This window comes from Macaca nemestrina, chromosome X (genome assembly GCF_043159975.1).
Source record: "Macaca nemestrina isolate mMacNem1 chromosome X, mMacNem.hap1, whole genome shotgun sequence".
Classification (NCBI taxonomy): domain Eukaryota; kingdom Metazoa; phylum Chordata; class Mammalia; order Primates; family Cercopithecidae; genus Macaca; species Macaca nemestrina.
This window is the reverse complement of record NC_092145.1, coordinates 75,995,483-76,009,177: the sequence shown is the minus strand read 5'-3', so window position 1 is coordinate 76,009,177 and position 13,695 is coordinate 75,995,483. Positions and strand designations below refer to the sequence as shown.

Below are 13,695 nucleotides of genomic sequence, written 5' to 3'. Positions count from 1 at the left end.
GGGAGCCCACTTCTTGCATCATTGTGACCTGGATTTGAGACATAAAATAAAAGAAGATCATTTTGGAACTTTAAGGTTTAATGACTGCCCTTTTGAATTTCTGACTTGCATGGAGCCTGTAGCTCCTTCATTTGGCCAATTTCTCACATTTTGAACAGGTGCATTTTCCCAGTGCCTATACCCAGATTGTATCTAGGAAGTATCTAAGTTGCTTTTGATTTTGCAGGCTCGTAGGTGGAAGGGACTTGCCTTGTGTCACATGAGACTTTGGACTTGGACTTTTGGGTTAATGCTGAAAAGGATTAAGACTTTGTGGGATTGTTGGAAGAGCATGATTGTGTTTTTGAAATGTGAGGAAATGAGGTTTGGGAGGGGTCAGGGGCAGAATTATATGGTTTGGCTGTGTCCCCACTCAAATCTCATGCTTGAATTGTAGTTCCCATAATCCCCACGTGTTGAGGGAGGGACCTGATGGGCAGTAAGTGAATCATGGGGTCAGTTTACTTCATGCTGTCTGGTGATAGTGAGTGAGTTCTCATGAGATCTGATTGTTTTATAATGGACTTTTCCCTCTTTTGCTCAGTACTCTGCTTGCTGCCACTATGTAAAGAAAGATGTTTGCTTTTTCTTTCACTATGATTGTAACTTTCCTGAGGTCTCCCCAGTCATGCTGAACTGCGAGTCAATTAAACCTCCTTCCTATATAAATTACCCAGTCTCGGATATGTCTTTATTAGACACATGAGAATGGAGTAATACAAAAATGCTTAATAGTGTAAGGTAATGATATCTTAAGTATGGGTAGAAGTTGGATAAATAAGTGATGATGAAATTAGGTAGCAATAGGGAAAGGTTCATAACATGAGCAAAAACAAGAAGGTATACAAACAGATGTGTATAGGACTATGAGGAGAACACCTTAGAAGGACAAAAAGTACTGAGGTGACAATCTTACTTAAATTACAATGAGACATTCTACATTGGATAAAATGAGATGAATAGAAATATCTATAAAGCTTGTTAAAATACAGACTGCTGAACACCACTCCCAGAGTTTCAATTTAGTTGGTCTGTGTGGGGCTAGAAATTTTGCATTTTCAATTACCAAGAGACTCTGATGCTGCTGATGAGGTTGGTGCCACACATTGAGAATAACTGATCTAATTCAGAGAACCTTGAAACAAATACAATAACTTGCCATTGTTTTTTAACCACAATGAAAATCTAAAAGATTAAAGAAGGCCGCCTGTGGGACTGTCAAATCTATCAGTATCCAAACATATTTTTGTAGCTACCATTTCTTCAAATTAGACGTGCCAATGTTAGGTAGAAAATGTGCAAGTGTATGCTTGGTGAAGGTGGTGAAATAACATGACTTAGCAGGTCAATCAGGCCTCAATCCTAAGTTTTCCAAAGTATTTTGGATAAATTAGTAAAAACATGTACCGATTCTCCTTTTCTGGTAGATTTACAATAGTGAATTTATAACTGCTCTAGTGGAATTTTCTCAGCAATGTTCAATCTTGCACTGTGTAATTTAGATTGCTATACTTCTAGATGGGACATCACAGCTCTGGTGGAAACAATAGCACCCATAAAAACTACATCATAAATATGCAGTCACTTAGTTCAAGGAAAAAACTTCTACAGGATAGATTCTGTAAAGAAATTGGTCCAGAACCAGTGTTTCTGCTGAGCTGATCTATTAAAAGGACTCATTAAAGGGTATCCATTCTGTATGAATGCCAACATATTTACTCTTTTGCTTGTCAAAATAGATCTTAATGATGAATCTATTCCTGAATTAAACCAAGGTAAACGTTTATTCTGGAAACTTCTTAAACATACTTGTTTTTCTAAAACTGAATCAGTGAGAGGACAATGATGGGGATTTGGAAACTTTGATTCCCAGGTTTGTACTCAGTACATTAATGTTTTTCTCACCACCTTTATTTTCTCCCTTTTTAGAAAAAGTAATTTTCACATTTCCTGATATAAATCGATAACTCAGAAATTTAGCCTTTTGGGAGTTTATGCTTGATGACCAGTCTGTGCATAGGGTAAGACAAATGGAAAACAGCCTTAGGCTATACTGCCAGGCATAAGCTCTACTAAATGAAAGAATCCAGAGATAAACTACAGAGAGAGAATTCTCTGGAGCTAGACATGAATGCTTCTGTGACTTCCTTAGTCACCTGGCATTAGGACCCTCTGAAAGATAATATGAATCACCTTACTGAGCCAATAGTCTCCTCATGTTTTACCTTCCATTTTCTGTATCTTGCATATATTTGTTTGGAACAGACAATACCTTCAGTACTTTGCACTAAACTAAGCTTCCCTATTTTCTCCATCTTTTTCCTTGGTACACATCTATCCATTAATTTCTTTATGGGATGTGTATTTTTGAAGATGTAGTTCAATCTAGTAGGGCATTTTTTGGACAGGTGGCCAGAAGACTAGGGTTCCAGTACTAGTATTGCCACTAGCTGTGTGACCCTGAGAAAGAGAAAGAATTGCACAATTATATGACTCAGTGACTCCTAAAGTGTGAAATGTGTATCACTGATAGGTTTGTAAGTTGATTATAGTTGATACATGGATGAATAGTTTTAATTTGAATATTAATTTGAGCATGTCTTCAACTAATATTACAAAAGCTATCAACAGGGCTCCCCCTGCCTGAAACCAATACCCAAACATGTAGTCTAGGGTTTGGGAACTGAACTGTCCTGCACACTGCCAATGGTACCTGATGCACCATCTGGGGGACTGAGGACAAGACTTACCCACTTCTCACCCCTATCATTGGTGCCTGTGCACATCATCTGGGAGTCTGGGGATCGACCGACTCCACCCACGAGTGCTGGTGCTCAAATACATTATCAAGAGCCTGATGACAGACCTGTTCCACCCACCACCACTTTTCCTGGCACCCAGCACCCAAACACACAATCTGGGAGCCTACCCTATCTGCCCCAGCTGGTGCCTGTGCATACTATCAGGGGGACTAAAGACAGGTCTGTGTTGCCTGATGCCACCACCACTAGTGCCCAAGGATCAGCCCACCTAATGTCCCTGTCCCCAGCAAAGCCTTACAGCAGCATCCATTAAAAACCACAGTCTAAGATATTTCAGAACTTAAAAACACAACTGATGTTGATTACAGCTGAAGAAATCATACAGAGAGTACACTGCTTTACCCACTCAGAATCAGAGTCAAATATATTTTTACCCAACCAACATGAAAGACACATCTATAGAAAAAAATATTTCCCTATGAAAGCCAATACATAAAATTGGAAGAAGTATTACTCCAGATGCATAGATATGAAACCAAGAACAAAAGAAATAAGGAAAAGCAAAGAAAGATTTTCTCTCCAAAGGAACACAATGATTCTCTGGTAATAGACTCCAAAGAAAAGAAAATTTATAAAATCCTTGAAAAAAAGAATTAAAAATATCTAGTACTAAAGAAACTCTATAGGATATGATAAAACACAGAAATACAAAGAAATTAAAATCGGGAAACAATTCACGATTTGAATGAGAAATTTAAGAAAGAATCAAATAGAAATTCTAAAACTGAAGATTGCAATGGATGAAAAGAAAAACACACTCAAGACCTTAAACAATAAATTAGATAAACCAGAAGAATTTCTGAATTTCAAGACATGTCCTCTGAAACTACTCAGTTGGACAAGAAAAGTAGAGAAAAGATTAAACTAATGTAAAAAGCCTATGTGGGTCAGGCGCAGTGGCTGACACCTGTTATCTCAGCACTTTGGGAGGCTGAGGCAGGAGGATCACTTGAGCCCAGGAGTTCAAGACCAGCCTGGGCAAGATGGAGAGACCCTTATCTCTACATAAAATTAAAATGAAATATTTGGGTGTGGTTCTTGGTGCCTGTAGTCCCAGCTACTCAGGAGGCTGGGGTTGAAGGATTGCTTGAGTCAGAAATTCAAGGTGCCAGTTAGCTTTAATCCCACCAGTGCACTCCAGCTGGGGTAACAAAGTGAGACACCATCTCTAAACAAGGTAAAATTATTTTAAAATGAAGAGTCTATGTAAAATATAGTGTCACAGAATCCTTAGTGTGTTGCTATTCCAGCTGGAAACTTCTGTGGCCAGTGGTGCCTTTGCCCAAGTTTTGCTCGGTCTCACTGGGCTTGTTCCACACACTCAGCCCAGCAAGTTGCAATCAACTTGTACTACTGGCCTGGATCCCATGCCTGCCAAAGGTGAGCCAGACATAGAGCGGCAAGGGGTGTGTGAGTGAGCATGGAGTCCTGCCACTGCACACATCCAGGCATGCCAGCTGCAGTGGAGTGGGCTGCTCCTGGAGCCAGTACAGACACTCGCTTCATGCAAGGCTGTGGCTGGACCAGTCACACCACAAGCGGCTTCCACCATTGGTGCCAGGGAATGCGGTAGAAGCTGGAAGTTTGGAGATGTCAGGACCTGCGAAGTTCCAGAAAATGTGTTACAGCCCTGGCCTGGGGAACCCCTAGGTCTGGGCTCTGTGAAAGGCTGCAGCTTGTCTCTCCTTCTCATTGCCCATAATGTGGCAAGTGAGCAGTGTGTTTCAGCCCTGTTTGTGTTACTGCTCTTTCAGTCATGCCATTTAGTGGGTCATGAGTTCTTGTCCCATGTCCAGGAAGAATAAGGTAGGTGGACAACTGGAGTGTGAGCAAAGCAGAGAGGAGCTACGTTGAGTGACAGAACAGCTCTCAGGAGACCCAAAGTCTCCTGATGAGTGTCCCGGAGGAGTGTCCAGTTCTCAGAAGAGAGGATACCCATAGTAAGTAGCTCCTTTCTGCAGGCAGGTCATCCTGATGAGTCAAGGAGATCCAAAGTGAGTAGCTCTTTCCCACATCTGGTAGTCCTGACCTCTCTGTGAGTCTGCCTGAATCTGAAGGTTTTATGGGCTTTAGAAGGGAGGAAGTGCATGCTGGTTGGTCCATGGGAGGCCATGTGTGGGCCCCGCAAAAGCACCATAAGTTCTTATTCTGGGCCATGGACTCCACCTGGAACAGACAGCCCAGACCCCAGACTTCAGGCCATTGCTGACTTGAAGGAGGGGATTCACTGGGAACCTGTCCCTTTCCACCAAGGAGCCTGTCTGCCTAGTGCTGCCATCTGCATGTCATCCACCATGCCCAGGCTGTTTGTGTTTAGGGGCACCTGCAGGCCTGCATGGAGCCACTCTTACCCCTCCTTTGGTCTCCCTCCCATGACTGTCAGCTAGGATGGGGCCAAGGCAGCAGGAGATTGGTGTACCAGTACCACCCTGAGTGTGTGCACACCCAGCTGGATTGTGACAGCACCCAGGCTTGACCACAACTTTGCTCCACCCTGGAGCAGGCACCAGGAGCAGGGAGAGGCCAATCAGCCAGAGCAGGCACTTCTGAACCTGTGCGGGAAGGGGGCTTGCTGGGCCCCTGAGATCACAGGGATGCATGGGTCCATAACCATGGCTCTGCAGCTGCAGCTGCACCCAGGAGAGCAGGGCTCCCACCCTGTCATCTCAGAAAGGGGCAGGGCTCCTGCCTGTTCCTGGCTCCCACCAGCTTTGTGGAGTGTGCATTCCCAGCTACACCTTCCCTGCTGGAGCAGTGTCATTGCAGGAGCTACTTAAGTCAGGCTGCCACTGCCATCAATGGGACATCATATAGTGACCAAATATTTAAATTCTGGAATTCCTAGGAGAAGAGATGGACAAAGCATAAAAACGTATTTAATGAAATAATGGCTGAAAACTTCTAAATCTTGCAAGAATTATAGAAATCCAGATATAGGAGGCTCAAAGTATACTCACAAATAGATTCAACATAAAAAGATCTTTTCTAAGTCACATTATAGTCAAACTGTCAAAAGTCAAAGACAAAGAGAGAATTCTAAAAACAGCAAGAGAAAAGCATGAAGTTACATATGAAGGAATTCCCATTAGACTAACAGTGTATTTTTCAGCAAAAACCTCACAGGCTAGGAGCGAAAGGTATGATATATTTAAGTTGCTGAAAGAAAAAAAATCATTTAGCCAAGAATACCACAGCCAGCAAAACTACCCTTCAAAAATGAAGGAGAAATAAAGTTCTTGCCAGATGAGCAAAATCTGAAGGAATTTATAACCACTAAACCAACCCTACAAGAAATGCTAAGTGGAGCCCTACACCTGGAAATGAAAGGATAATATTTACCATCATGAAAACACATGGGAGTATAAAATCCACTGGTATGGCAAACACATAAATAAGAGAGAGAAAAAACTCAAATGTTCCCACTACAGAAAACCACCAAATTACAATGATTAAAAGCAAAAGAAAAAGAAAGGACTGAAGGTCACATAAACAAACAGAAATTAGTAAAATGGCAGGAATAAGCCTTCACATATCAATAATAACATTGAATGTAAATAGATTACACTTTACACTTAAAAGATATAGACTGACCAAATGAATAAAAAAGCCATAACCCAACTATATGCTACCTAAAATAAACTCATCTCACCTCTAAGGACACATAAAGACTAAAAATAAAGGGATGAAAAGAAGATATTTCATGCAAATGAAAACCAAAAGTGAGTAGGAGTAGCTATACTTAGATAAAATGGATGTTAACTCAAAAACAGTAAAAGGAGAAAAAAATAGGTCATTATATAGTGATCAATTCAGCAAGAGAATATAAGAATTTGAAACAAATATGTATTCAAAATTGGTGCACCGAGATATATAAAGCAAATATTATTATCTAAAAAGGAAGATATAAATTACAATACAATAATAAAGACTTTACCCTCCCACTGTCACCACTGGACAGATCACCTAGACCAAAAACCATCAAAGAAACTTTGAAGTCAAATTTTATTTTAAAACAAAAGGACCTAACAGACATTCATACAAAACTTTTATCCAAAAGCTGAGAAATGTGCATTTTTCTACTCAGCACATGGAACATTCTTCAGGATAGATTATATGTTAGAACACAAAACAAGTCTCAATTCTTTTAAAAAACAGTTAAAATTATATTCAGCATATTCTCAAACCACAACGGAGTAAAACTAAAAATTAATAACCAGAGGAACTTCGGAAACCGTGCAACAAAAAAAACTTAAACATCAAACTCCTGAAGGTTCACTGAGTTAATGAAAAATTAAGAAGGAAATAAAAAACTTTGACAAAACAAATGAAAATGGAAACACAACATACTAAAACTAAAACACAACATACATAAAATACAGCAAAAGCATTGCTAAGAGGGAAGTTTATAGGACTGAACACTTACATCAAAATAGAAATATTTTAAATTAAAAACCTACTGATGCGCTTAAAGGACCCACAAAATTAATAACAAACCAAACTCAAAATGAGTATAAGATTTCTAGTGTTCAATAGCACAGTAAGGTGACTATAGTTAAGGAGAATTGACTGTATACATCAAAATAGCTAGAAAAGAGTTAAAATACTCCCAACACAAATAAATGATAGATTTTTGAGGTGATGGATATCCTAAATACCCCAATATTATCATTACACATTGTATGCATGTATCAAAATAACACATATGCCCAATAATATGTACAAGTATTATTTATCAAAAAAGGCTCATACAAGAATACTTATAGTAGCTATCTTTTTTTTTTTTTTTTTGGTTTCTTCTCCTCAGGCCTAGCCCCTTTTCTTTTTCTTCTTCTTCTTCTTCTTCTTCTTCTTCTTCTTCTTCTTCTTCTTCTTCTTCTTCTTCTTCTTCTTCTTCTTCTTCTTCTTTTCTTCTTTTCTTCTTCTTCTTCTTCTTCCTCCTCCTCCTCTTCTTCTTCTTCTTCTTCTTCTTCTTCTTCTTCTTCTTCTTCTTCTTCTTCTTCTTCTTCTTCTTCTTCTTCTTCTTCTTCTCTTCTTCTTCTTCTTCTTCTTATACTTTAAGTTCTAGGGTACATGTGCATAACGTGCACATTTGTTACATATGTATACTTGTGCCATGTTGGTGTGCTGCACCCATCAACTCGTCAGCATCCATGAACTCATCATTTACATCAGGTATAACTCCCAATGCAATCCATCCCCCCTCCCCCCTCCCCATGATAGGCCCTGGTGTATGATATTGCCCTTCCCGAGTCCAAGTGATCTCATTGTTCAGTTCCCACCTATGAGTGAGAACATGCGGTGTTTGGTTTTCTGTTCTTGTGATAGTTTGCTGAGAATGATGGTTTCCAGCTGCATCCATGTCTCTACAAAGGACTCAAACTCATCCTTTTTTATGGCTGCATAGTATTCCATGGTGTATATGTGCCACATTTTCTTAATCCAGTCTGTCACTGATGGACATTTGGGTTGATTCCAAGTCTTTGCTATTGTGAATAGCTATCTTTTTAAGCAAGGGGCATCTGTTGCCAATTATCACCAAGAGTAGAAGTCTGAACACTTTATAAAAAACTATAACTAAAACAATGCTTCTGAATTCACAGATAGAGTTGCTTAGAACAGGCTGGCCTCGGTATTGAAGTAAAAATGTATATTGACTTAAAATAAAACATAAAGTAAGTAATCATAGCGATAGTACGCTGACATGAGAAAATTGTGAAAGTGGCCATGAAATAGCTGAATATTGAGAAATATTTCTAAACCTAGAAGGAAACTTAGAATCTAGTTAACTATTCACTTATCCACTCAACACCTATTTACTGAGCAGATGCTTTGCATCAGGCATTGTGTTAGGTACAAGCGCCAGAGGTTAGGTGTGCAAATAGAAACACAATTCATCTTGACACTCACAACCCTCACTTTAGTACATCAAGGATATGTAAACAAATATTTATAATAAAACACAGGAAATTCTACGAAAGTGTGTTGAACAAATTGTCTCAGAGAAACTAAAAGGAAGACCAACACTTGTGGGAACTGGTAAAACTTCATAGAGTAATTGTTGTTTGAGTTGATTCTTGAAAAATGAATGATTTTAAATAGTCAAAGAGGAAGGCAGAAGGAGTAGTATAAGTGGGTGAAAAGTTGTACCCTGCGGAAAAGTATGTGTTTTTTTGTGGATAATAACCTGAAGTTTGGGGTTGTTGGAACATATAATATTGGAGCGGTGGAGAGGAGCAGAGGTGAGGCTGAAAGGGAGGCAGGGACCAGGTTGGGAAGGGACTTTGGTGCCATGTCAGTGAGATGCAGAACATGGTGAGAAGGCCATGGATAATTAAATAATTTACTTAGAGGTACACCATGATCACATTTACATATTTAAAACTTATTCTAGTATAGAGATTGAATTACATTAGGGCAAGACTGGAAGTAAGGAAACTTGTCAGAAGGCCGGTTCAGGTAAGAAATAAGTTCAGATAAGAAATAAGGGTGGTGTCGGCCGGGCGCGGTGGATCACGCCTGTAATCCCAGCACTTGGGAAACAGAGGCGGGTGGATCACCTGAGATTAGGAGTTCGTGACCAGCCTGGCCAACATAGTAAAACCCCGTCTCTACTGAAAATACAAAAAATTAGCCAGGCATGGTGGTGCACGCCTGTAATCCCACCTACTCAGGAGGCTGAGACAGGAGAATTGCTTGAACCCGGGAGGCGGAGGTTGCAGTGAGCGGAGGTTGCAGTGAGTGGAGATGACACCATTGCATTCCAGCCTGAGCAACAAGAGTGAAACTCCGTCTCAAAACCACAACAACAAAAAAAATGGTGGCAAGGGGATATACTTTCATTTCTTACCAAACTGGAGTAATAGCAATTGAATTTACCCATGCATTTGAAACTACCAAAAATTACAAATAAAGGGTATCTATAAAAAATCAACAGGGTTAGATAGAATAAATTAGATCTAGTATTTGATAGCACAACAGGATGACTATAGTCAACGATAATTTACTGTATATTTAAAAATAACTAAAAGTGTATAATTAGAATATTTGCAACATAAAGAAAGATAAATACTTGAGGTGATGGATACCCCACTTACCCTGATGTGATTACTATCCATTATATGCCTGCATCAAAAGATCACATGTACCCCATAAATACGTATACCTACTCTGTACCCATAAAGATTAAAAGTACTCAATAGCTGATGTAACAATTAATGGAGAAAGAGTAAGTGCTTTCTACTTGAGATCAGAAAGAAGACAAGGATGTATATTCTCCCCACTTATCTTCAACCTTCAACAGGAGGTTCTAGCCAATTAAATAAGGCAAGATAAAAATATAGAAGGCACTTACATTAAAAATAAGAAAGAAAAACTCGTTATTCACAGACGCATGCCAATATATGTAGAGAGTGCAATCATGCAAAGGAAAGTGCAAGAAAACAACTGGTATTATTTCATAAACTTATCAAGATTACAGGATATAAGATCAATATGTAGAAATCAATTGTATTTCCATATGCTAGTATTGAACCGTAACAAATGGTAATAAAAAGAAAATTTACAATAGCTTTGAAAATATTAAATACTTAGGGATAGGCTGGGTGCATTGGCTCACACCTGTAATCCCAGCACTTTGGGAGGTCGAGGCGGGTGGATCACGAGGTCAGGAGATTGAGACCATCCTGGCTAACATGGTGAATCCCCGTCTCTACCAAAAATTAAAAAAAAAAAAAAATTAGCCGGGCGTGGGGGCGGTCATCTGTAGTCTCAGCTACTCAGGAGGCTGAGGCAGGAGAATGGCGTGAACCCGGGAGGCAGAGCTTGCAGTGAGTCGAGATGGCCCCACTGCACTCCAGCCTGGATGACACAGCGGGACTCCATCTCCAGAAAAAAAACAAAAACAAACAAACAAAACAAAAAGGAAACTTAGGGATAAATCTGACAAAAGGGTTGTATACTGAAAAACTTGAAGAATACGTGAATTAGAACATGGCAGCATGGTAAAAAAAGAATTGCATATTGAAAACTTCAAAACTTTCTAAGACAAATAAAAGATCTAAAAAATAGAGAGCTATAACCTGCTGATAGGTCAGAAGACACAATATTATTAACGTGCCAATTTTCTCTACATTGAGTTATATATTTAAAGTAATTCAGATAAAAATTCCAGCAGGCTTTGTGTGTGTGTGTGTGTGTGTGTGTGTGTAAAAATGTATGAGCTGATTCTAAATTTGACGTGGAAATGTCAAGGACATAGGAATAGGCAAAAGAAATCTGAAAATAAGAAACAAAGCTACAGAACTAACGCTATCTGATTTCAAGATTTATTGTAAAGCTACATCAATCAAAACAGTGATGTTGATATAAAGTAGATCAAAGGAACAGAATAGAGAATCCAGAAGTGGTCCCAAACATATATGAACAATTGATTTTCTACAAACATGAAAAGACGACTTAATAGAGAAAGGTTGTCTTCAACAAAAAGCACTGAAGCAACGGAATATCAAAAGCTGCAAAAAAGAACTTTTATCCATTCATTGCATTATGTACAAAAATTACCTCAAAATGGGTCATAGAGCTAAATATAAAACCTAAAACTGTAAAATCTTCCAGAATGAAATATAAAAGAATATCACTGTGATTTAGGTTTAGAAAAACTATTTCTAGACGGTCACATGCATGGTGAAAAGCATTATCTATAAAAAATAAATTGATAAATTGGATTGTATCAAAGTTAAAAACTTTGGTTTTCCCAAAGGTGCTGTTAAGACAATGAGAATATAAGCCAAAGGTTGGAATAGAACATTTGTAAAATAAATAGTTGATAAAGGAATTAAATCTATAATTTCTAAATAATTCTCAAATCTCAATAATTAAGAAACAAACTGGAATTAAAAACAAGGGGAAAATATTTGAACAGACACATCATGAAATAAATATAAATGGCCAATAAACAAGGAAATAATGTTTGATGTAACTAGTCATTAGAGAAATGCAAATTACAGATAGAATAAGATATCACTGTACCTTTATTAGAATGGTTAAAATTTAAAAGCCTGACCATACTAAGTATTGAAAAACATGTGGCATAACTGACATTTTCATACACTGATGGTGGGAGTGTAAAATGGCACTTTGCAAAATAGTCTGGAAAATAATATGTTAGCTTCTTAGAAAGTTAAAGATACCTACCATATGATCAAGTCATTCCACTCATTTGTATTTACCCAAGAAATGAAAGCATATGTTGATAAAAGACTTGTATGGGAATGCTCATAGCATCTTTATTTTTAATAATCCCAACTGGAAACAACCCTAGATTCTATCAGCACGTGAATGGATAGCCAAATTGTGGCATGTCTATACAATGGAATACCACTCAGCAATAAAACAGAATGAATTATTTATATCCTAAAAACATAGTTGAATTTCTTTTTTTTTTTTTCCAAAATGTTAAGATTTTATTTACAAAGCTTTTTTGTTGTACAGAAAGTAAAAATGCTGTTACAATCTCGGTGTAACTGGTAGCCACAGATGGTAGACTCATCAGTCACAGCTATCCACAATACAGCAAGAGTCTTACACAAAAACCTAACAATGCTTACAATTTTGTTGGGGTGAAGTCCACAAGCTTGGTGGTAGATTACCAAGAGGGACTACATGGAAAGAAGTCAGAATGTCACAGGAACTATTCTTTGGCTCTTTGGGTGGGTGGGTGTCCTGGGGTTTCTATCACAGCTACCTTTTTAAAAAACAAAAACAAAAACAAAAACAAAAAAAACAAAAACAGCTACCAAATCCATGAGCAGTCTAACCAACACTGAACAGTTCTGTTTCTGCAGGTCATCTGGGGTCTTAATCATCTTCTCCTTCATCATCTGTTTCTCTCTTCCTCTTTTCACCTTTCCCACCTTCTTCCTCCTCTTCATCTTCATCCTCATCTTGCATCTTCTTCATCAAGTCCAAATTCTTCTTCCTCCTCACTGACCTCATCGTCATCCTCATCCCCTTCTACATCTTCATCTTCATCATCTTCTTCATCAAACTCCTCTTCTTCACCATTCTCATCCTCCTCATCTTCCTCATCTTCTCCTTCTTCATCCTCCTCTTCATCCACACCATCCACCTCGGCATCTGAGTCGGGTGCTTCCTGGTCCTCTTGGTCATAGCCATCCAAGTAGGTAAGCTGGGGCAGGAGCTTGAAGATACTCTCTCGGTAGTCACTCAGATTAGTAACCTCACAGTTAAAGATGTCCAGGCTTTTCAGACATTCTAACTTTTTCAAAGGTTCCAAGGTGCTGATATCTTTCAATTTATTTCCACTTAAGTTTAGATGTGTGAGATTTGGAAGTTTTTCAGCTAACATGTCCAGACCTCCAAAGATTCTATTTTCACTGAGTTCAAGCTTTCTCAATTTAGGCAGCTTGGGGAGATTTGAAACTGAGATCAAGCCTACATTTATTAAACTGAGGAACTCTAAGTTCACAAATTCAGCTGTTAAGCCTTCAATTTTTCCATCATTTGATTTGCAATTGTCCAAGACAAGTTCTCAACAGCTGCCGGGGTCTGATTCCTCAGCTCCAGGTGGATCCTCCTCTTCATGCCCATGTTCACCTCTTCCCCCCTCTTCAAACTTAACTTTCCGCGGCGGGGGCGGAGAGGGGAGAGGCGTCCCTGCCTGCGCAGTGAAGGTCATCGGAAGGGTTTGCTCGCGGCGGAGGCCGGCAGCGCGGTCCTGGGTGGCTGGCAGCGTATGGGCAGGCGAGCAGAGCCCCCGGAGCCAAGTTACTCACGGGAGCGCAAAACATAGTAGAATTTCTAAATAATTTTTCTG

General features: G+C 39.1%; 1 pseudogene; it reads right to left on the bottom strand.

The window, feature by feature from the left end:
- Positions 1–12,645: 12,645 nt before the first annotated feature.
- LOC105464356 (acidic leucine-rich nuclear phosphoprotein 32 family member B pseudogene) lies at positions 12,646–13,469 on the bottom strand (annotated as a pseudogene).
- Positions 13,470–13,695: the final 226 nt, after the last annotated feature.